The following is a 25,016-nucleotide window of genomic DNA, read 5'->3' on the forward strand; positions in this document are numbered from 1 at the left end:
AAAAAACTGGAAAAAGTTATTGACTCGAGTATAAGCCGGAGTATAAGTATAAGCTTGGCCCCTTCTTAGCAACATATCTATATTCTGTGCCACGACGAGCTGCTCGTTGACTCCGCCGGCGGCTGTTTCTTGCCGCCTCTCAGCTGATGGAGCTGCGCAACCACCGGCAGCCGTCTCCAGCCTTCTCCCAGCCATCCCTGCCGGCACGTGTGCTCTGTGGCCGTTCATGGCCCCCCCGTTCACCCCCGACCGTGGGTGCAGCCGCGGGTCCGGCGTTTGCCCGCCGACCAGCTGATGGGCATGGGCGTGGCCGGGCTGTCTTCGGAGCCGGGCGGGTTCCACTGGCGTTGTTCGCCCACCGAACAGCTGACGGGCGCAGGCGTGGCCGGGCTGTCCCCAGAGCCGGGCGGGATCCACTGGCGTTGGGCGTTCGCCCGCCAAACAGCTGATGGGCGCGGGCGTGGCCGGGCTGTCTCTGGAGCCGGGCGGGTTCCACCGGCGTTCAGCGTTCGCCCGCCGAACAGCTGATGGGCGCGGGCGTGGCCGGGCTGTCCCCAGAGCTGGGCGGGATCCACCGGCATTGGGTGTTCGCCCGCCGAACAGCTGACGGGCGCGGGTGTGGCCGGGCTGTCCCCAGAGCCGGGCGGGATCCACCGGCATTGGGTGTTCGCCCACCGAACAGCTGATGGGCGCGGGCATGGCCGGGCTGTCCCCAGAGCCGGGCGGGATGCACCGGCGTTCGGTGTTCGCCCGCCGAACAGCTGATGGGCACGGGCATGGCCTGGCTGTCCCCAGAGCCGGGCGGGATCCACCGGCGTTCGGTGTTCGCCCGCCGAACAGCTAATGGGCGCGGGCGTGGCCGGGCTGTCCCCGGAGCCGGGCGGGATCCACCGGCATTGGGTGTTCGCCCGCCGAACAGCTGATGGGCGCGGGCGTGGCCGGGCTGTCCCCAGAGCCGGGCGGGATCCACCGGCTGGGCTCCCCACGGCTGCCTCAGCAGTTGGTGCGCCCGCGGGTCCGGCGTTCGCCCGCCGAACAGCTGATGGGCGCGGGCGTGGCCAGGCTGTCCCCAGAGGTAAACTTCGCGACCCACCCAGCCCATGCATAAAACAGAAATGAAAAGTCTTAAAAAAGTTTTGCGCGGTTAAATAAACAGCATTTGCATATTGTTTCTCCACGGAGCACCGACAAAATTCGCTCGAATTAAGGAACGTGGGGAGCTAAAGAATCGGGCTATAGGGAATGTCTGGCATGACGGGCAACCCTGGGAAACACGAGGACTGTAGTGCAGTGGCGTAGCGTGGGGGGTGCAGGGGGGGGCCGGCCGCACCGGGCGCAACATCTGGGGGGGCGCGACCGGCGGGCTAGGGCAAGGCTGCTCGCGAGCGAGGGGTATCTGTGCCTGCGCCGACACAGAAACGCTTCTGTGGGGGAAGGCTCAGCGGCTCCCTGGGTCTATATACGCCTCTGTATGCGCACGCCGCCTCGCGCTCCCGCAAACGAGAAAGAAAGAACAGCAGCGTCTGCGAGCCTCGCCAGCGGCGGCGTTCCTCAGTGTGGGCGTGCCTGCGTCTTTGGGTGTGAGGCTTTCGGAGAGGCTGGCTTTGGCTCCTGGTACTTGCAGCCGGTGTAAAAGAACAAGTCTGTGAAAGCGGGCGAGAATTCATTTCTTTTAAACCGGCTGCAAGTACCAGGAGCCAAAGGCAGCCTCTCCGAAAGCCTCACACCCAAAGATGCAGGCACGCCCACACCGAGGAACGCCGCCGCTGCTGTTCTTTCTTTCTCGTTTGCGGGAGCGTGAGGCGGCGTGCGCATACAGAGGCGTATATAGACCCAGGGAGCCGCCGAGCCTTCCCCCACCCGGAGAGAGAAGCGTTTCTGTGTCGGCGCAGGCACAGATACCCCTCGCTCGCGAGCAGCCTTGCCCTAGCCCGCCGGTCGCGCCCCCCCAGATGTTGCACCCGGTGCGGCCGGGCCCCCCCTGCACCCCCCACGCTACGCCACTGCACTACAGTCCTCGTGTTTCCCAGGGTTGCCCGTCATGCCAGACATTCCCTATAGCTCGATTCTTTAGCTCCCCACGTTCCTTAATTCGAGCGAATTTTGTCGGTGCTCCGTGGAGAAACAATATGCAAATGCTGTTTATTTAACCGCGCAAAACTTTTTTAAGACTTTTCATTTCTGTTTTATGCATGAGCTGGGTGGGTCACGAAGTTTACCTCTGGGGACAGCCCGGCCACGCCCGCGCCCATCAGCTGTTCGGCGGGCGAACACCGAACGCCGGTGGAAGGCGCCCGGCTCTGGGGACAGCCCGGCCATGCCCGCGCCCATCAGCTGTTCGGCGGGCGAACGCCCAACGCCGGTGGATCGCGCCCGGCTCTGGGGACAGCCCGGCCACGCCCGCGCCCATCAGCTGTTCGGCGGGCGAATGCCGGATCCGCGGCCGCGCCAACTGCTGAGGCAGCAGTGGGGAGCCCAGCCGGTGGAACCCACCCGGCTCCGGAGACAGCCCGGCCACGCCCGCGCCCATCAACTGTTTGGCGGGCGAACGCCCAACGCCGGTGGATCCCGCCCGGCTCTGGGGACAGCCCGGCCACGCCCGCGCCTGTCAGCTGTTCGGCGGGCGAACAACGCCGGTGGAACCCGCCCAGCTCCGGAGACAGCCCGGCCACGCCCGCGCCCATCAGCTGTTTGGCGGGCGAACGCCCAACGCCGGTGGATCCCGCCCGGCTCTGGGGACAGCCCGGCCACGCCCGCGCCCATCAGCTGTTCGGCGGGCGAATGCCGGACCCGCGGGCGCGCCAACTGCTGAGGCAGCCGTGGGGAGCCCAGCCGGTGGAACCCGCCCGGCTCTGGGGACAGCCCGGCCACGCCCGCGCCCATCAGCTGTTTGCCGGGCGAACGCCGAACGCCGGTGGATCCCGCCCGGCTCTGGGGACAGCCCGGCCACGCCCGCGCCCATCAGCTGTTCGGCGGGCGAACGCCGGATCCGCGGCCGCGCCAACTGCTGAGGCAGCCGTGGGGAGCCCAGCCGGTGGAACCCGCCCGGCTCCGGAGACAGCCCGGCCACGCCCGCGCCCATCAGCTGTTTGGCGGGCAAACGTCGGCGGCCGCGCCAACTGCTGAGGCAGCCGTGGTAAGCCCAGCCGGTGGAACCCGCCCGGCTCTGGAGACAGCCCGGCCACGCCCGCACCTATCAGCTGTTCGGCGGGCGAACGCCGAACGCCGGTGGAAGGCGCCCGGCTCTGGGGACAGCCCGGCCACGCCCGCGCCCATCAGCTGTTTGGCGGGCAAACGCCGGACCCGCGGCCGCGCCAACTGCTGAGGCAGCCGTGGGAAGCCCAGCCGGTGGAACCCGCCCGGCTCCGGAGACAGCCCGGCCACGCCCGCGCCCATCAGCTGTTCGGTGGGCGAACGCCGGACCCGCGGCCCGTGCGGAGCCCAGCCCTCCCTTCTCTCAGCAGCCTGTTCCGAACGAAGGGACAGTTCTTTTTTTTTTTTTGTTGACTGGAGTATAAGCCGAAGTGGAGTTTTCAGCCCAAAAAAGTGGGCTGAAAAATTCAGCTTATACTCAAGTATATACGGTAATTTCAGATAGAGGAGTGTACAGTTGCAAGAAAAAGTATGTGAACCCTTTGGGATTACATGGAGTTTTGCATGAATTGGCCATAAAATGCACTCTAAACGTCATGTAAGTCACAACAATAGAAAAACACAGTCTGCTTAAAATAATACTACACAAACATTAGCTGTTGTCATGTTTTAATTGAACATAACATGTAAACATTCACAGTGCAGGGTGGAAAAAATATGTGAACCCCTAGCCTAATGACTTCTCCAAGAGCTAATTGGAGCCAGGAGTGAGCCAACCTTGACTCCAAACAGTGTGATGATATTGGATGTTTTGCTGACAGCCATCCTGCCCTTTAAAAACACACACCTGTTTTGGGTTTACTGGTCTCAAGAAGCACTGTCTGATGTGAACCATGCCTCGCAGAAAAGAGCTCTCAGAAGACCTACGATCAAGAATTGTTGACTTGCATGAAGCTGGAAAGGGTTACAAAAGTATCTCCAAAAGCCTTGATGTTCATGTGTCCATGGTAAGACAGACTCTACAAATGGAGAAAGTTTAGCACTGTTGTTACTCTCCCTAGGCGTGGTTGTCCTGAAAAATGACTGCAAGAGCACAGCGCATAATGCTTAATGAGGAAAAGAAGAATCCTAGAGTGTCAGCTAAAGACCTACAGAAATCTCTGGCACATGCTAACATTTTTGTTGACACATCTACAATAAGGAAAACATTAAACAAGAATGGAGTATATGGGAGGACACCCTGGAGGAAGCCATTGCTGTCCAAAAAAAATATTGCAGCACGTTTGAAGTTTGCAAAAGAGCACCTGGATGTTCCACATCACTACTGGCAAAATATACTGTGGACAGAGGAAACCAAAATTGAGTTGTTTGGGAAAAACACACAACACTATGTGTGGAGAAAATAAGGCACAGCACACCAACATCAAAACCTCATCCCCACTGTAAAACATGGCGGAGGGAGCATCATGGTTTGGGGCTGCTTTGTTGCCTCAGGGCCTGGATGGATTGTTGTCATTGATGGGAAAATGAATTCGAGAGTTTATCAGGACATTTTGCAGGAAAACGTACGACCATCTGTCTGCCAACTGAAGCTCTGCAGAGGATGGGTGATGCAACAGGACAATGACCCAAAGCATACAAGTAATTCAACAAAACAATGGCTTCAACAGAACAGAATACGGCTTCTGGAGTGGCCCAGTCAGAGTCCTGACCTCAACCCGATTGAAATGCTGTGGCATGACCTTAAGAGAGCGATTCACACCAGACTTCCCAAGAATATTGCTACACTGAAACAGTTTTGTGAAGAGGAGTGGTTCAAAATTACTCCAGATCGTTGTGCAGGTCTGATCTGCAACTACAGGAAACATTTGGTTGAGGTTATTGCTGCCAAAGGAGGGTCAACCAGTTATTAAGTCCAAAGGTTCACATACTTTTTCCAACCTGCACTGTGAATGTTTCCATCTTATGTTTAATTAAAACATGACAACAGCTAATGTTTGTGTAGTATTATTTTAAGCAGACTGTGTTTTTTTATTTTTTTTTATTATTATTTTTAATCCCATTTACATCCCGCCCTTCTCCGAAGACTCAGGGCGGCTTACAATCTAAAGCACAAATCAATGTACTTAGCAATAGCCTTCATTCTATGTATATGCCTGCTTATTAGGGCTTTCGGCCGCTCCCCAAGCAGCATTATTACAAAGTCAGCTTATTGCCCCCAACAATCTGGGTCCTCATTTTACCTACCTCGGAAGGATGGAAGGCTGAGTCAACCTTGAGCCTGGTGGGACTCGAACCTGCACTAATTGCAGGCAGATGGTGTTACTTAAGGAGGCATTAGCCCACTGCTCCACCAAGGCTCTGTGACTTACATAATGTTTACAGCGCATTTTATGGCCAATTCATGCAAAACTCCACGTAATCCCAAAGGGTTCACATACTTTTTCTTGCAACTGTAGTTCACAGCAAAATTTTGGAGGAATTTTCTTAAAATAATTGGATCATCTCAAGTCTTATCATCTGCTTTTCACCCGGCTACTAATGGGGCCACAGAATCCACCAACAATATGGTGGAACAATATCTTAGATGAGTGGTGGTGAACCTATGGCATGTGTGCCAGAGGCGGTACTCAGAGCCCTCTCTGTGGGCACACACCACTGCCACGAGCAGCTTGCGCAGGTACCTTAGGGCGCCACTGCCGCCCGGAGCAGCAGCCCCGCCCAGCACAAAGCAGGCAAAATGGCCGGCCAGCAAGCTCAACTAGAGGTGTTAGAGCAGGGGTGTCAAACTGCTGGCCTATGGGCCAGACGTGTCATCAGAAAACCACGTCCACCCCACTGCCAGCAATGGTGAAAAAGCTCCAATACGTTGCGCGATATTATGTGACATCGTTTGACATGTCTGTGTTAGAACACTGAGGTGGCCACGCCTACCTGGCCACACCCACATCTGCTGTTACCACCCTGGCCACGCCCACACAGTGGGCCACACACACCGCCCTCCCTGAGGGAACCACAATACTGATGCGGCCCTGGCACTTTGCAATAAATAAGTGGTTTTGACGTTGTGGTTTGGGCATTCGGTCTCTAAAAGGTTTGCCATCACTGTCTTAGATGGGCCGTTGTCTTACCTGAACGCCTTTTCTCAGCATAATGATGGGAGAATCCATGAATGGGTTAACTCTGTCTTCCTGCCCAATTAGACTAAGTCAGTCAAATTTGCCACGCCTCTCCTGGGCCAGGATACCTCCCAGTCATGACGAAGGCGAAGCAAATGGCGACAGTCCGACATGTTGGCTCCCATACCCCTGACACAGGACCTGATGGACACTAAGGGGTGGATGTGGATTCTCCCTCATGATGCTGAGAAAAGGCGTTCAGGAAAGACAACGCCCCTTCTCCAGCATGATAGATGGAGAATCCACGAATGGGACATACCAAAGCTGCCCTGTCCCTATGGGAGGGAATCAGTCTGGACTTGTGTCCCACCCTGTGGCACTACCTGTTGTAGCAGTCTCCGGCCGAATGAGGCGTCTGCGGAGGCAAACCTATCCAGTTTATAATGCCTCACGAAAGGGGAAGGCGAGGACCATGTCGCCACCCTACAAATGTCCTCAGTGGACGTCTGTGTCACCCAAGTGGCAGAAGTTGCAGCACTATGAGTGGAGTGAGCAGTGATACACCTGGGAACTGACAGGGAATGAGATTGGTACGACCCTGCAATACAAGCCCTGATCCACCCACCTGTAGTAGAGGCAGAAAGTTGAAAGGAAACAAAGAGGGCTTCCAACTTGCGAAAAGACGCTGTCCGCTTAATATAGTGGCGTAAAGCCCTGCGGACGTCCAGAGTGTGCCATTGCGTTCCAAAGCATGAGATGGATGAGGACAAAAATCTGGCAAAATGGCTTCCTGCGCTCTATGAAACAAGGTATTGACCTTAGGAATAAAGGAGGGATCCTATTGAAGGACCACCCTGTCAGCATGAAAAATGCATAAGTCCTGTCTAACAGAGAGAGCTGCCAATTCAGAAATACGTCTAGCTTACGTGACGGCTATCAAGAAGGCCACCTTGTCAAGAACTGCAGAGTACAGGTCCTGATGGGTTCAAATGGAGAAGAGGTAAGGGCTTGCAAGACCCGTGACAAATCTCAAGAGGGATACCAGTGAACCACTGGAGGCTTGGTGTTGGTCGCTCCCTTGAGAAATGAGCGGACCACAGGATGTTGAGCCAATGCCTCTGAATTGCCCCACGTAAATACGGTGGAGAGAGCTGCTACTTGTCGGCAGATGGTATTGGGTGCCAAGCCCTTGTTGAGCCCCTCCAATGAATAGTCCAAGATCCTCGGGATAGTAACAGCCGAAAGATCTAACTGGTTATTTGCACACCAACTACAGAAACTCTTCCAAGTGGAGTCATAGATCCTGTTTGTTGTAGGCCGTCTGGAGGCCTGAATCACCGTAATTACCTCCGATGAATAAGACTCATGTGTCAGGAGCCACCACTCAAGTGCCAGGCAGTCAACTGGAGTTCTGGATGATGCAGAGCTCCCTGTCTGAGTGAAATGCAATCTGGAGGAATCCTCCACATGGGAGAGATTGACAGACTCATGAGGTCGGCAAACCACGGCCGTCTTGGCCAGTGTGGTGCAACAAGTATCACCTCTGCCCGCTCTTGCAGTGACTTGCGGATGACTGCCAGGATCAGAGGGAGAGGCGGAAAGGCATACAGCAAGCCCCCGGGCCAAGGGCTGCGGAGGGCATCTGTTCCCTCTGCCCCCAGAGAGGGGAACCGGGAGAAAAACCTCAGAAGCTGGGAATTCGCTGGAGAAGCAAACAGATCCAGTACCAGCTGACCCAACCTCTCCGATATCTCCTCAAAGAGACCGGGATGCAGGCACCATTCGGAATGATCCACCTGCTGAGAAAGTCTGCCTGCTGATTTGCCTCCCCCGAGATGTGCTCAGCCATGAGTGATGAGAGGTTGGTCTCTGCCCAAGAGTCCAACCGTTGGGCCTCGGCCATAAGGAACCTGGAACGGGTACCCCCTTGCCGGTTCACATGGGCTTTTGCCGCCACATTGTCCATGAGGACCAGAACATGTTGTCTCGCCATCCTGTTGCAGAAGTGGCATAGGGCCAGATGTATGGCTCTGAGCTCCAACTAATTTATGTTTTGCTATAGGTCAGACCAGGACCACCGACCTTGAGCCGAGATCCTAGATCCCCCCAGCCAAACAGGCTGGCATCCATAGTCAGGGTGATCAGGCTCCTGGAACAAAGAGCCATTGGCTACCACTGGCGAGGTCCACCACTGGAGGGAGTTTAGGGTCTGAGACAGAGTCCTTACCCTTTGGTTGGAGGAGCTGGTGCTGCCTCTGAAATGGGAGCAAGAACCATTGCAGGTCCCTGGAATGTAGTTTGGCCCATGGGACTATTCCTATGCAGGAAACCAACTTTCCTAACAGTTGGGAAAGAAAGGCCAGGGTGACTACACGCTCCCTCTGGACCTGAAGGACCAGGGCTCTGGTGCTGTCCTGACGTTCCTGAGATAAATAGACCCTGCATAGTGCGGCGTCTATGACAGCGCCCAAATGAAGAATGCGGGTTGAGGGAACTGTCTGGCTCTTTTCAAAGTTCACCAAGAACCCGTGGTCCTGGAGAGTCTTGATAAACAAAGCCAGGTCCGATTGAGCCGCCTGGACCGATAGGGACTGGATGAGAATGTCATCCAGATAGCACTGGATGCAGACTGGGATGGACCTCAAATGCGCGGTCAGCGCTGCCAAGATCTTGGTAAACAATCTTGGGGCTGACGAAAGGCCGAACGGTAAGGCTCTGTACTGGAAATGGTGAGTCTTGTAGCAAAACCTGAGAAACTTCCAGTGGGAAGGAAGGATGGCAATGTGAAGGTATGCTTCCATGAGGTCAATGGACGTCAAGAAGTCCCCCCTCCTGATGCTGGCCAAGATGGACTGTACTGTTTGCATCTTGAACTTCTTGTATGCGAGATGAGCATTCAGCCCCTTTAGATCAAGTATTGCCCTCCATCCTCCAGATGTCTTCAGAACGACAAAGAGGATGGAATAGAACCCCCTTCCTAGCTGCCCCTCCGGGACTGGTTCTATGGCCCTTATTTCTAAGAGGTGCTGAATAGCCCCTGACATGAGAGCCCTCCTGACTGCATTTTTTGACAGCGGATAAGGAATGAAGCGCTCTGGAGGGACGGACATGAATTCTAGGGACAGACTGCTCCTGATAGTGTTGAGGACCCAAGTGTCTGTGGTGGTGGCCTCCCATTTTTGAACAAACAACGCCAGTCTGCCACCAATTGGGGAGACCGCCCTGAAGTCATTTAGACTTTCTGAAGGGACGGCCCCCCGTGCCTCAAAAGGGCCACTTTGCTAGGAATTGCGACTGGGTCGGTCTCTGGTTCCCGGTCGGTCAAATTGATGGTCGGACCTGGGAGGGAAGGAACGGGAGGGCTGAGCAAACTCTGATCCTGATCCTGAATTGAAAAATTGCCTGCGGACATACAGGGTAGGCCGTCTATATGCCCGCCTAAGAAGATGAGACATCACCTTACGCTTGTCCTTGTTCTCCACCAAATAAGGTGTCAAGGCCTCCACAAAAAGAGCCACTTGGATTTAACATCCGCTCACCAGTGTTTGACCCACAGGAACCTGCGAGCAGTAACATTGGAGGCTATGGCCCTATAAGAGAACCTGGCAGCATGTAGAGATGCATCCGCCATGAGCTCCGATGCAGCCACTAACTTGGCTAAGTCCTGGTGCATTCGGACTTCCTCCGGGGTAAGTTGGTGGAGCCAGAGAAGGGAGATTCTGGCAAAGAAAGAGGTGGATGTGGTTGCCCTCACCACCCATGCTGAGGCCTGCGGAAGGAAAGTTCAGATTTCCTGTCCTCCGCCTTCAAGGTCTCAGCCATATCACCAGACACCATGGGGGAGGAGAAGAGTGGAGTAAGAGGTTCATTCACAGCACTTCCGACAAGGCTGGGTCAACATTAAAGAGCTTCTTGTCGGTCCCCCCTGGAGAGGGAAAAGTGCCAGCTGTTCCCCATCACTTCTGTATTGTGTTGAGGAAGAGAGGGGGACAGGGGATGTGATGCTCAGTGACCACATGCTCTGAAAATACTGGCCTTGTGTCTTGGCTGGTGGATGGACCAGGACGGGGAACCTGGTCAGGACCAATCTTAGCAGTAGCGCTGGCCTTATGAAGCAGATTTAAAGAGCGCCGGATTGAATAGACCAACAAAGGGAGGAGGGTCTGGAGTAAGATCCTCATCCTCTGAGAGCGGCATTTCCATCGGGTCGTACTCCTCAGAAAAAGATACTCCGCTGCGAGGAGACCATGTGGGAGAAATAGGGTCAGAATATTCTGGTGCTGCCAACTAGGGGAGATAAGGCGGTGTCACTGAGGCCACCGATTTGAGTGCATACCTCTGTTGACGTTGTAAGGCCAATCCCTGGGTGACCGCCTGGGAGATCAAAGCCTGAAACTGCTCCGGCGTCCACACTCCCTGCGCCTCTGAGGGCCAAAGACCGGCTGCTGTGGGCGTAAAGGTGGCCTTGGGCCTGTACTGCGTTTCTCTGGGGACTAGAGGCATCAGTTGGATACCTGGTCCCTGGGTAAAGGAAACCATCTCTTGCTCAGCCCTGGCAAGATAAGGTTGGTCATCATCAACCCCATCCGGAGACCAGACCCTCTTGGAAGATGAGGGAGGAGCAAGCTGTGGCCCAAATACAGAGTCCTCTGCCAGAGGAGAAAAAACCTGTTCAGCGCCCATCGTGTCCTGTTTCTGGGCCTTGGCAAACTGTCTTTCTAAGGCCTGGTGCCTCCTGCTGGCCTCTTTCTCTGCCGCCCTGGAGGATCTTTTGCCAGAGATGGCTTTGGCCTTGAGCTTTCCAGCAGTCTCCATTTTGGAGGACTTATGCTTTGATTGTGCAGGAGTGTTGGGGGGACCGCGTGAAGCCTGAGGTGCAGTGTTGTCTGCCATCACAATTTGGAGATATCTCAGTGGAATGCTGAGAGGGATCTCAAACAGAGGAGCAGAGTACTGATCTGAGGCTGTGTGCCACTCTCAGGAATCAATAAGTACTTTATGGCAGTGGTGGCTGCAGGCCCAACTTAATGGACAACTGGCACACCTGCAAAGCTTCTGATGGCCTTAAGACTAGTTGAAGTACCTTTGGAGCACAGGCCAAGTCTACTGTGGTGATGGATCACCACGGTGATAACAGCCAGCTCACATGTATAAACTTAGTGGCGACAGATCACCTCAGTGATAAACAGCCAGCTCAATGGTCCTAGTTGGTGGCGGCAAGGCCAAGAATGGCACGGCCAGCACACGTCTTCTGTTTGAATGGACAATGAGACAACTAGGTTGAGGCCTAGAGCTACAGTTGAAGCCTCCTGTACTTGATCATCTACTTTGAAAGGTTTCAGGCAAGGCAAACAATGATTGTGCTACAGTCAGAAGGGATCTGAACTCAGAACCCTCTGCAATGATTGTGAGAGGAGCCTGAAAAAAGACCCCTGCGAACTGACCAGAGGCTCAGGGACCAACGTCCCTGAGATGGGAGGCAAGGAAAGCACCTTTGAAGCCTGTGGTGGTTTTTTTGGGGGGGGGCCCTGAAATCTATCCCCCCTTCTCAGAAGTGAGCAAAGAAGGCTGCACAAGTCTTTTCAGAGTAAAAGCAATACAATCGTGACACCCAAAGTGGCGGCTGCTACTGCTGGTAGTGAAAAAAGAGAAGCAACCTGTCCTTCCCCCTTAATTCAGGAGAAAGGCAGGCAGTTTTGAGAGTCTTCACGTGCCTCTGATGCTATCAGCACGCTGAAAAAGGCAGTAGAGGCTTTCTGACAAAGAACCTTCTCTTGGCCAGGTGTGTGTGTGTGTGTGTGTGTGTGTGTGTGTGTGTGTGTGAGGGTGTCTTGGCCAAGACACCCTCAATCGTACACGGGAAAAGACCCGAATACGCCAAGACCTACATACCTATACCCGTGAAAATTGGGAGCCAATATCACCATGTCTATTCTGGGTACAGACTAAGTCATGATTGGGAGGTATCCTGGCCCAGAAGAGGCATGGCAAGTTTGATTTAGTCTAATTGGGCAGGAAGACAGAGTTAACCCATTCGTGGATTCTCCATCATGCTGGAGAAGCTATGTTTTTTACCAACAAACAAACTGGACTGACCTCCTCCCTTTCGCAGAGATGGCTTACAATAATTCAGTACACAGCAGCACTGGCTACACTCTCTTCCGGGTAGCCACAGGGAGAGAATTCAACCCCATACCAGAATACCCTCAGTTACCCTCTGCTTCCCAGACTCTTGATCATTGGGTGAGGGGTTGGGAAGAAGTTTGGAAAAATACAAAGGTGCCCTTAAAAAAGACTTTTGAGACCTACAAGAAGCAAGCTGACAAAAAGAGAGCTCCCCAAAGAACATTCTAAGTTGGGGAAAAGGTCTATTTGTCGACCAAATACTTATGCCTTAAACTACCCAACAAGAAATTAGGACCAAAATTCTTGGGGCCTTTCCCCATTGTGAGAATCATCAACCTAGTCACAGTGGATGTGGAACTCCCTAGACTTTTGGGAAAAATTCATCCGGTTTTCCATTGTAGCTTACTGAAACCTTTTCAGGCCTCCACTTTAAGACCTCCCACTAAGAAGGCACCCAGACCTCTCGTAGTAGCGGGTGAGACCCATTATGAAGCAAAACGTATTCGTGACTCTAGAATTTTTAAGGGAAAATTGCAGTCACCTAGTACAATTGAAGGGATACCCCTTGTCTGAAGCCATTTGGGTGAAATCCAGCGGTGCGAAAGCTGACAGACTTATCAAAAAGTTTTATGAGAAACACCCCAACAAACCAAAAGCCAGCTCCTAACTTGTGTTTTGTTTACATTACAGGATCTGTCCTTTTTGTATGGGGGGGAGGGCTGGATGTCAATGCTGTTAACATCGAATGTTCTTGCTTTGACAAAAGATGAAGAAGCAGATATTTCATATTTAAACTTATGTGTTAATTTAAGAGCTATAATCAGTTATTGTTGGGGGAGTGGGGAGGAAGAATGTGTCTCAAGGCTGTCTCGAAATAAGAGAAGATAAGAATTTGGCGGGTTGTCTAACAGAAGGGAAAACTGACCCTTCAAACTAATTGGAGAATGTGATTGATGACAGCAATGAAAGGGGGGAGAATTGTGTTTAACATATTGTGCTAAGTGGAGGGGAATTCAGATTTCAGCTTCTCCTAGCGAGGATTGTCGATGTTTTAGGGCTCTAATAAAAGACTTTTAAGGTAAACAATGCCTCAGAGTCATTTGAAAAGCTCATCTGTCGGAACCTTGACAGCTGGCACATGAGCCCCTCATAGCAGAGAGTTCTGACAAAATATGATCCACTGGAGAAGGAAATGGCAACGCACTCCAGTATCTTTGCCATGAAAACCCCATGGACAATACCAAAAGGCAAAAAGATATGACGCTGGAAGATGAGCCCCTCAGGTCGGAAGGTGTCCAATATGCTACTGGGGAAGAGCAGAGGGCTAGTACTAGTATTGCCAGAAAGAATGAAGTGACTGGGCCAAAGCTGAAAGGGCGCTCAGCTGTGGATGCGTCTGGTGGTGAAAGGAAAGTCCGATGCTGTAAAGATTTTTTCTCCATAGGAACCTGGAATGTAAGATCCATTAATCAAAGCAAGCTGGACGTGGTCAAACAAGAGATGACAAGACTGAACATCAACATCTTAGGAATCAGCAAACTAAAATGGACAGGAATGGGTGAATTTAATTCAGATGACCATCAGGTATACTACTGCTGATAAGAATCCCTCAAAAGAAATGGAGTAACCTTCATAGTCAATAAAAGAGTAGCAAAAGCAATACTGGGATAAGGTAAAAGGTAAAGGTAAAGGTTCCCCCACACATACGTGCTAGTCGTTTCCAACTCTAGGGGCCGGTGCTCATCTCCGTTTCAAACCCGAAGAGCCAGCACTTGTCCAAGGACGTCTCCGTGGTCATGTGGCCGGCATGACTAGATGCCAAAGGCGCACGGAACGCTGTTACCTTCCCACCATAGTGGTCCCTATTTTTCTACTTGCATTTTTATGTGCTTTCGAACTGCTAGGTTGGCAGAAGCTGGGACGAGTAACAGGCGCTCACTCTGCTACGCGGCACTCGGGATTCAACCTACCAAACTGCCGATCTTCTGATCGACAAGTTCAGTGTCCTAACCCAATGACCCACCGCGTCCCTATCAATACTGGGATACAATCCCCCAAATGATAGAATGATCTCAGTGCGAATCCAAGGCAAACCATTCAATAACACAGTAGTCCAAGTCTATGCCCCAACCACTGATGCTGAAGAGGATGAAATTGACCGGTTCTAGAAAGCCTTATAGAATTAACACCAAAAAATGATGTCCTTAGCTAGTGGAGGTGACAGTATTCCAGCTGAGCTATACAAAATCTTAAAAGACGATGCAGTAAAATTGCTACATTCAATTTGCCAGCAAATTTGGAAAACTCAACAGTGGCTACAGGACTGGAAAAGGTCACCTTACATTCCAATTCCAAAGAAAGGCAATGCCAAAGTATGTTCAAACTATCGCACTACTGCACTAATTTCACATGCTAGTAAAGTTATGGTTAAAATCCTACAAGCTAGACTCCAGCAGTATGTGGATCGAGAACTACCAAAAGTACAGGCAGGATTTTGAAGAGGCAGAGGATTTAGAGATCAAATTGCCAACAAATGCTGGATCATGGAGAAAGCTAGGGAGTTCCAGAAAACCATCTACTTCTGCTTCACTGACTATGCTAAAGCCTTTGATTGTGTGGATCACAACAAATTGTGGCAAGTTCTTAAAGAGATGGCAGTACCAGACCATCTTGTCTCTTGAGAAACCTATATGCAGGTCAAGAAGCAACAGTGAGAACTGGACACGGAACAATGACTGGTTCAAAATTGGGAAAGGAGTCTGGCAAGGCTGTAGACTGTCGCCCTGCATATTTAACCTATATGCAGAGCACATCATGAGAAAGGCAGGGCCAGATGAATCAAAAGTTGGAATTAAGATTGCTAGGAAAAATATCAACAACCTAAGATAGGCAGATGATACCACTCTAATGGCAGAAAGTGAAAAGGAAGTAAAGAGCCTCTTGATGCGGATGAACAAGAAGAGTGCAAAAATGGGCTTGAAACTCAACATTAAGAAAACTAAGATCATGGCATCCGGAGATAGTGGAGGTAGTGACAGATTTTATTTTCCTGGGCTCCAAGATCACTGCAGATGGGGACTGCAGCCAAGAAATTAAAAGACGCTTACTTCTGGGGAAGAAAGCTATGGCAAATCTAGACAGCATGCTAAAAAGCAGAGACCCTGCCAACAAAAGTGCATATAGTCAAGGCCATGGTTTCCCAGTTGCAATGTATGGCTGTGAAAGTTGGACCATAAGAAAGGCTGAGCGCCAAAGAATTGAGGCCTTTGAACTATGGTGCTGGAGAAGACTCCTGCGAGTCCCTTGGACTGCAAGGCAATTAAACCGGTCAGTTCTAGAGGAGATCAACCCTGACTGCTCTTTAGAAGGCCAGATTCTGAAGCTAAAACTCAAATACTTTGGCCACCTAATGAGAAGGAAGGACTCACTGGAGAAGAGCCTAATGCTGGGAAAGATTGAGGGCAATAGAAGAAGGGGACGATAGAGAATGAGGTGGCTGGATGGAGTCGCTGAAGCAGTAGGCGTGAGCTTAAATGGACTCCAGAAGATGGTCTGGAGGAACATTGTCCATGGAGTTGCGATGAGTCGGACACAACTTCACAACCACCACAACAAATGATCAACTGCAAACATAATTAAAGATAAAGAAAAAACCAAAACCTTTCATAATATAAAATAAATGTAAACTAATGTTTTAAAAACATGATTTATTGTTTCCTAAAGACCTTGAAGTGATTCATAAGATATCATCAAAATCCAGTATAAGTGCATTTTGGATTCAATCAATCAATTTCCTCAGTACTAGGAGAAGTTGGCAAGTTTCTCTCCAGTACGGATATAGCTATAAAAAAATTCAGAGAAATCTTTGGTATATAAGTTCATAGAGAATATGAGATTTTAAGTGAAAAGATCCCATGAAACTAGACAGTGTCTATGGAAATCTGGATGAGGCAAAACAAAATCAGATAAATTTCTATCAAGATGGAATTGGTAATCATTAGTAAATGTTTGGGCACTTCAATAATAGCAGTCCCAGTAGTTAACTCAGAACAAAGGTGGGAATCTATGACTTCTGGATCTTTGACTATTGGCTCTTTTTTGGCTATTTTTTTTTGCCCAGCTTTGACCAATGTATCAGTTCATGAATCACCTAGACATGGATGCCCTCATTTCTGTAACCCACGTTTTGCTTTTCACTCAAATTGATTACTTTAATAGGCCCTATGTGGGGATTTTGTTTTAAACTATGTAGAACTTAGGAGTAGCAAGACTTTTGGAAGAGTAAGCTGACCTGGATAGAATTACAGCTATGTTAAAATGATGATATTGGCTACCAGTAGGTTTATGAGCCCAATTCAACATACTGTTCGTTACTGTTAAAGATCTACATAGCACAGCACTATATTAGGCAAAACCTTGCCAGAGTCATTTTTTGTTTGTTTGTTTGAACGTCTACAGAAGACTTGCTAAAAGTGGCAGGTAAATAAGGTATGAGTCATATGATATCCCTCATTGTATAGAAAAGTATCCCGCCAAGAAATATAGGTGGATCCCAGTGTCTAATGTTTCAAACATCTTAAAGTAGTTTTATTCCATGAGCCTTCATCCCTGATGAAAGTTATGGACAACTTATCTTGAATTTTATCTTTGATTTATGTTATTGCTTTTCTGCTGCTTTTTATTTTTTATTATATTCTGTATTTTTATTATATTCTGTATAGTCTTGTATTGGAGCAAACAAATGAAATTACTGAAGTTATATTACCTATTTTTTCTTTCAATACATCTTGTATAATTCTGATATAACGTTATAAATGTTATTTCAGAAACAATTATATATCTAAATAAATCTGCATCTATACAGTCACTTTCTGTGAGGTAGGCAGCCACATGAATTATCAATATATTAAAAGTATTATCAATATATTAAAAGTAAAAAATTATCAATTTCATGTTAATTTTCCTTTTTTTTAAAGAAAGTTATAGGCAGTTCCTTGTTATAAAAATATTATATTATGAGATCTACAATAGTTTAAAAGTATCTGCCAAGAGTATGTATTCCTAGCCGTGATGCCCAGCTAAAGCAAACAGACCCAGATACTGGGTAGACAGCAGAGAACTAGGAAGATGTCAGAGGCAGATGATCACTTTCGTCAAAATCATAAAGACATCAATTTATATTGTGTGAAAGAATGCAATATTAAACCACTCTTATATTTTTATAGAGAAAACCATATGAATAAAAAATACAAAATGACTGACGATATAGTGCTGGATGATGGGTCCCTCAGGTCAGACGGCATTCAATTTACTACTGAGAAAAAGCTGAGTACTAAGGGTGTTTATGACATAGCTAAATTTAAGTCTTTGGGATGTATAGTTACTGATACTGGCATCAGGAAATACAAAGCTTCAAAGATAGAATTACAGAAGGAACATAGAACATAAGAAGCATGTACACACAAAAGCTCAGCACAATGAAAGAAGAAATGAAATGACTACAGATTACCATCATAGCCGTCAGTGAATTGAGATGGACTGGGATGGGAGGTTTTCATTCAGAATATCACACTGTTTATTATGTAGGACATGAAAAACAAAGAAATGGTATTGCTTTTATAATGGCGTAGCATGAACAATATTTGGCTACAAGAATATAATAACTAAATAATACTGATTAGACATTCAAGTTTATGTTCCAATCACTGATATAGAAGAAGAGGAGGTTAATTATGGGTTTTATGATCAAGTCCAATTTGAAAATGACAGAACATGCAAGTGCTGTTTGTGATTAAAGACTGGAAAGTTGGAAACGTGAAAAACTAAAATGTAGTTAGTTGCACTGTATGGCTTAGGAAACTGAAATGGAGCAGGAAACCGATTTATCAATTTCTGCACTCCAATATATTTTTTTAAAAAATAGTTTCATTAAAGATTTACAAAACACATAAAAACTAAAGCAAACAAACAAAAAAGAGCAGTAAAGAAAGAAAAAAGAAAAAGCATAGAAAGAATAAAAAAGTAGAAAAAAGCTTCTAATTTATTTTGCAGCAAATATAAATACAATTAAAAATTCTGTTACTCTATAATTACATCTTAAAACATCTCACTTTTTCATTATTTGGTTTTTTTCTATTCATCAACACCAAAACCATAAGTGCATTTTTTTCTGTTTTATGCAAAAAGTTTATAAGGGGTATCCCGTCAACCACTGTCTCTAATCAAAGAGATTATAACTAAGGTACTGCGGATAGTGTCAAATAATTCAACTGTATAACTTGCTGCAGTTATTATACAGAAAACAAAGTTCCATGACTTATTTTCTAGTTGCTTGTCCATTAGTCCCCAAAAATGTATCTTTTGAATTAATGCATGTATTTGTATTCAAAATGTTTTTTTTACATGTCCATTAAAATGATAAAATGCCCCTTCATGTTGCTCACATTTCCAGCAAAGATTCTAAGTACCTTTATGCATTCTAGACAATTTCTCTGGACACTAATACCAACGATATATAATTTTATAAAAATTCTCTTTAAGGCTAGAAATGTCAATCCTTTCCATCACATATTTTCCCATTGGTCCCTCTGTATATTATAGCCATTTTTTGGTCCACTTCATCATACTTTCATTTATTCTTCTGACTTATTTTTCAGCAAAGTTATACATTTTAGCAATAGCATGTTATCATTAGTATATAACTGTCTTACTTTGTTCAAAACTGTAACTTAACTATAAACATAACTTTTATACAGTTTAAACCTTTTTGTTAATCATATCTAAGAAAACTATTGGCATGAATATCCTTATCCTATCAAATTTTCTAATATGTTCAAACAAATAAAGCAGTATCTCTATATCGCTTATAAATGGGATGTACGAAAATCAAATTGACTATATTTTTGCTAAAAGAGGTGGAGGAGTTCAATTACACAGCATCAAAAACATGGCCAGGTGCTGACTGTGGAACAAATCACAAACTGCTTATGAACAACCTTCAAGTTAAGCTCAAGAAGAAAAAGAAAGCCAGTCAGTTTCCGTATCATCTTGAACATACTATATAGTGACTGGTTTCAAAGAAAACATCAGGAATCACTCGGAAATCCTAAACTTTATTGACAGAAGAAACAAGGAATTATGGAATGGATTTAAAGAAGGATAAATGTGAAGAGATTGCCAAAAATGAAAAGAGAGAGAGGATGGGGTAGAAGAGGGGGGAGGAGGAGGAGGAAGAGAAACAGCAAAAGGGAAGCATGCCAAGGCAAAGAAAGGCAAAACTCTCAGAAAGGAACTTAGCAAATTGTTTTAGAGCAGCGATGGCAAAACTATGGCACACGTGGCAGAGGCGGCATGCAGAGCCATCTCTGTGGGCACGTGCGCCCTTGCCCTAGCCCCACTTCCCCCCACGACCCCCTCACCAGCAGCACCCCCAGAGAATCGCCCCTGGGTGTGGCCTGCATGGATAGTGTAGCTAAGGACATGGCAGCTGGGTAGCAGGGACAAGACTCTTCCCTCACACCCTGTCATGCACACGTTGTTGCAGGGCACGGGCAGAGAACATGGCCACCATGGCGCTACAGGACCACCTGGGCAATCTGTTGTGGTGGGCCGTGCAGGCAGTAGGTGGCCTGGGGCGGAGCAGGCAGGGTGGGTTTTGGACACTCAGTGTCTAAAAGGTTCGCTATCACTGTTTTAGAGGCTATTAGAAGAGGCAAGAAACAGTATTACAAAAACATCTGTAAAGTAACTGAAGATAAAAACAGGCATGGAAAAACAAGGAACATCTTTCAAACAATCTCTGAATTTAGAAACCTTGAATTGGTATGCTAAAGTAAGCATTGCACAGATAATAATCAACTCAATTGAGATAAAAGGAAAATCGAATAAGTAAACGCAATAGAGATGTCAGCATCCAGGATAATTTATAAGATATTCTTTACTTACAAGCACTTCTAGTACCAAAAAAATGAAATTAGATCAGTGGTTCATTCATTACCAAAATAATTAAGAAACAGCGTGAGGAATCTGACTTCAACAGCTAAAAATATAATGCATTCATGGGAAAGAAAATAAGCCTTTGTTCTTTCAATATTTTTCTTGTTTCACAACTTGTGAATTCTATAATATCTAATATTCTCATTTACAGTTCTGAAGTAAACTTTGTTCAGGAAACAGTGGACCCATATTTTAATGAAACTAAGACAAACAAATTTCTTGATTGCTAATATGTTTTGCATGTATCAAGTACTAAGTGAAGTAGGTTTTCACTGCTGTCATGGGAAACATTTTGAACGTAAAATAGTCCTTTTAGAGGATGGAATGTTATGCTGCATTTAAAATGTTTTAGTCCTTTTGGAAATATTTTGAAGCTTGAAACATTCCAAAATGAGGGCGAGCTTGCAGGTTGGTTTCCGAATGTTTCATTACAACATTAGGTAACATCTTTGTGGAGTTTAGGGGATGTCAGTGTTCTTCTGTTTATAAGGGCTTTGTGTGGTCAGTAGGTCTTGTGATGGGTCAGGTGTGGGTGTGTCAAGTGAGGATCTTGTGATAGGGAGGTTATATCAGGTGAGGGTCATTGGGAGGTGTGCTGGGAGGGACTTGAATGGGTTGGTTGAGGGTTGGTGCTGTCTCTGGTTGGCTGTGTGGTTGATTTGGATTTTGAGGGGTTCGTAGGCTGGTTGTAGATCAATGTGTCTACTGATGGAATTGCCCAATAAACAACGCAATTTCTGGACAAAGCTCAAACACTTACATATTGACAAAGATGAAACAATATCATTCAAAGTTAATGCATTATTCACATCAGTAGATCTAAAACTAGCAATTGATCTCATCAAAGAATTACTGGACAACACACAACTACCAAGAGGACCACTCACAACAGAAAACACATGTGAACTCCTCCAGCTATGTTTAACCACCTACTTCAAATTTGACAGACAGATCTATGAACAACTGAAGGGACTGCTTATGAGATCTCCTATATCTGGCCTGGTCTCAGAAATGATCATGCAGAAGATTGAAAAAGTTGTACTTCCACAAATAAACCCCAAGCTATGGGTATGTTATGTGGATGACACCTTCGTGATAATCAAGCACAACCAGGTTGACCAAACCTACTAAAGAATCAACGTCTTCACAAACATCTGATTTACAATAGAAACCAAGAGTAACAATGAACTGCTATTCCTGGAGATCCTTGTAACCAGAACCACCAAAGGCTAATTTCTAACATCCGTGTACAGGAAGGCAACTCATACAAATCAAATCCTCAACTACCCCAAAAGCCACAAACAAAGCTATGTCAGAACACTGTTCAGGAGATCAGAATCCCATTACAACTGAAGCCAGATCAGCAGAACAAAAACACTTATACAAAGTATTAGAAACGGATACCCAAGAAACTTCATCCAGAGATCACTAGACACAAACAATACAAACACCCAAAGCAACACAACTACAACAGAAACAACAACGACCTGACAAATCACAATTCCTTATGTACAAATTGTTTCAGAGATGACAGCAAGACTACTATGCCAACATGACCTCACAGTAGCCCACAAACTAGCCTCAACTATCAGACAGACCCTATCAAAACCTAAGAAGCAGACAGAAACAAACCAAAGATCAGGTGTCATATACTGAATTCAGTGCAGCAACTGTGAAAAGAATTATGTGAGCCAAATGGGAAGAAAGCTACCTATCAGACTGCATAAACACTTCTTGGCTATCAAAAGACACGACCTCATGTCCCTACACAAAGACACAGAAGGACTCAAGTTTGTTCTAACTAGGACCACAGTAGTAACCCAAGCAAAATCAAAGGGAGAAAGAGAATTCCTCGAAGCCTAGTTCTCCACCAAGTCAATAAACAGACACATTGACCCAATGTACCAACTGCTTTGCAAATAGCTGAGCAAAGAAGGGAAGTGAAAGCCAAGGAAGAAAGATACACCCAATTGAATGTAGAATTCCAGAGAATAGCTAGAAGAGATAAGAATGCCTTCTTAAATGAACAGTGCAAAGAAATAGAAGAAAACAATAGAATAGGGAGGACCAGAGATCCTTCAAGAAAATTGGACATATGAAGGGAACGTTTCATGCAAAGGACCAAAATGGCAGGGACCTAACAGAGGCAGAAGAGATTAAGAAGAGTTGGCAAAACTACACAGAAGAACTATATAAGAACTATAACTATGGTGACTATATAACTATATAGTAAAGTTATGCTTAAAATCCTACAAGCTAGACTCCAGCAGTATGTGGATCGAGAACTACCAGAAGTACAGGCAGGATTTCGAAGAGGCAGAGGAACTAGAGATCAAATTGCCAACATACGCTGGATCATGGAGAAAGCTAGGGAGTTCCAGAAAAACATCTACTTCTGCTTCATTGACTATGCTAAAGCCTTTGTGTGGATAAAAACAAATTGTGGCAAGTTCATAAAGAGATGGGAGTACCAGACCATCTTATTTGTGTCTTGAGAAACCTATATGTGGGTCAAGAAGCAACAGTGAGAACTGGACACAGAACCACTGATTGGTTCAAAATTGGGAAAGCAGTCCAGTAAGGCTGTATACTGTCGCCCTGCCTATTTAACTTATATGCAGAGCACATCATGAGAAAGGCAGGGCTAGATGAATCAAAAGTTGGAATTAAGATTGCTGGGAGAAATATCAACAACCTAAGGTATGCAGATGATACCACTCTAATGGCAGAAAGTGAAGAGGAACTAAAGAGCCTCTTGATGCGGGTGAAGAAGGAGAGTGCAAAAGTGGGCTTGAAACTCAACATTAAGAAAACCAAGATCATGGCATCCGGCCCTCTCAATTCCTGGCAAATAGATGGGGAAGAAATGGAGGTAGTGACAGATTTTATTTTTCTGGGCTCCAAGATCACCTCGGATGGGGACCGCAACCAAGAAATTAAGACGCTTGCTCCTGGGGAGGAAAGCCATAGCAAATAACACCCACACCAATTTACATTATACAAAAGGTATTTAAAGGCCAATGTTCTGACAGATGAACACAATTCAAAGCACACTGAAGATGGCTCCCCAGAACGGAGACAAAACATTTGTAGCCAAATCGCCAAGCTTGGAAATCAAACTAACAGCCCAGATTGACAATACTTCTTTCTAAAAAAAACCTGTCTTGTAGGCTTTGGAGAATAGTTGGCCTAAAGCCATCAACTGATCTTCATGAACCTAGTCCAGTGGTGGCGAACCTATGGCACATGTGCCAGAGGTAGCACTCAGAGCCCTCTCTGTTGGCACACACGCCACTGCCGGCAGGAGCAGGTCCATCAGGTTGCAACCACTGCCCGGAGCAGGAGCCCTGCCCAACACAAAGGAGACGAAGTGGCTGACTAGCAAACTCAAGTAGAGATGGTAGAGCAGAGGTCACCAACCATTGTCGATTGGCGGACTGGAAGAAAAGGGAGGGGGAAGCATTTTACATGCGTGCGTGCGCGGGGCTGTGAGCATGCATGCGCTGCAAATGGGGTGGGGCTAGTGCCTGTGTGATACTCACTACCCCTGCCCCATTCTTGCGTGGTGCAGCGCCTTGTATCGGCGCCTTGCAGCACAGTGGCCCATTTTTGTGCCTCTGGTTTTTGCGTGCCAGAGGTGGCACTCAGAGGAGCCTCCCTGCCCCCCCCAGGGCACCATAATGCTGATGCGCCCCTGGCACTTTGCAATAAATAAGTGGGTTTTGGGTTGCGGTTTGGACACTCGGTCTCTAAAAGGTTCGCCATCACTGACCTAGTTCAATCCATTTTTCTAACTATTGAAGTTCAAAGGTCTCTTATATCTAAATATACTATTTTGTTAACCCGGAATTAGGGGACAGTATGGGAAATATCAATTGTGAATGTGCAGATGGCCCTGCTGTCTTTGGGCTCTTGCAAAGTCCTAGATGCAGGGTCATGAAAGGCCAGCAAGGAAAACACCCAATGTCCTAACCCACCCGAGAACATACGATATCTTTAGGGAAACACCCAAAAGGGAACATGTTTAGTTATTTCTTTTCTCTTATCTACAGTATGCCAGACTTATTGGGTGAAATCTTTATCGTATGTGTGTCAGCTTTGCTTGGTGGCTTGTTTATGTAGCCAGAAAGAATAAATACAAGGATTTCTTGTCTTTAACTGCTGCTCTCTTTTAGAGGAGCCCGTCTTTTGTTCAGCTGAATAAAAACGTAAAGCTTGAAGGCAACTTCTAGTTTCCTGTATTTTTTACCAATCAAAACCTCAGAACCTGCATATCAATTTCAGACAACAAAGGTAGTACACAAAAGCCTAAGAGAAATATTTTGTGTGTATACAGTGCCAGCTAAGTACTATAATGGGAAAATAATTTATACTGTGCATATTTTAGACTGCAGTATTTAATTATCCAAGAATGAAGAACTGTTCAGATTTTATGAATTATCAGTAACAACAGAAAAACGTTGCCTATGTGGCCCTAAATGTGCTGATGATGAATTTATGGGAATCACAAAAATGCATAATTACAGAAGCATATGAATCTCAAAGTAATCTTGATATACAGTATTAAAAAACTAGAAATCCAATTTGTAATAAAATCTTGTCTGCACGCTTAGAATTCTTTCAAAAACGTCTGCTGGAGTGCTCCTTCAAATACTTTTGAAGCATTTCGTTTTTAAAAAATGG

The 25,016-nt window shown here is 47.0% G+C and overlaps 1 protein-coding gene across 2 annotated transcripts in view; it reads right to left on the minus strand.

Annotated features, from left to right (window-relative positions):
• FBXO8 (F-box protein 8) overlaps positions 1-25,016 on the minus strand; it is a 46,422-nt gene that overhangs the window by 20,563 nt on the left and 843 nt on the right. The gene's annotated exons all lie outside the window — the stretch shown is intronic.

Source organism: Vipera ursinii (assembly GCF_947247035.1).
Source record: "Vipera ursinii genome assembly, chromosome: 7".
NCBI classification, from domain to species: Eukaryota; Metazoa; Chordata; class Lepidosauria; order Squamata; family Viperidae; genus Vipera; species Vipera ursinii.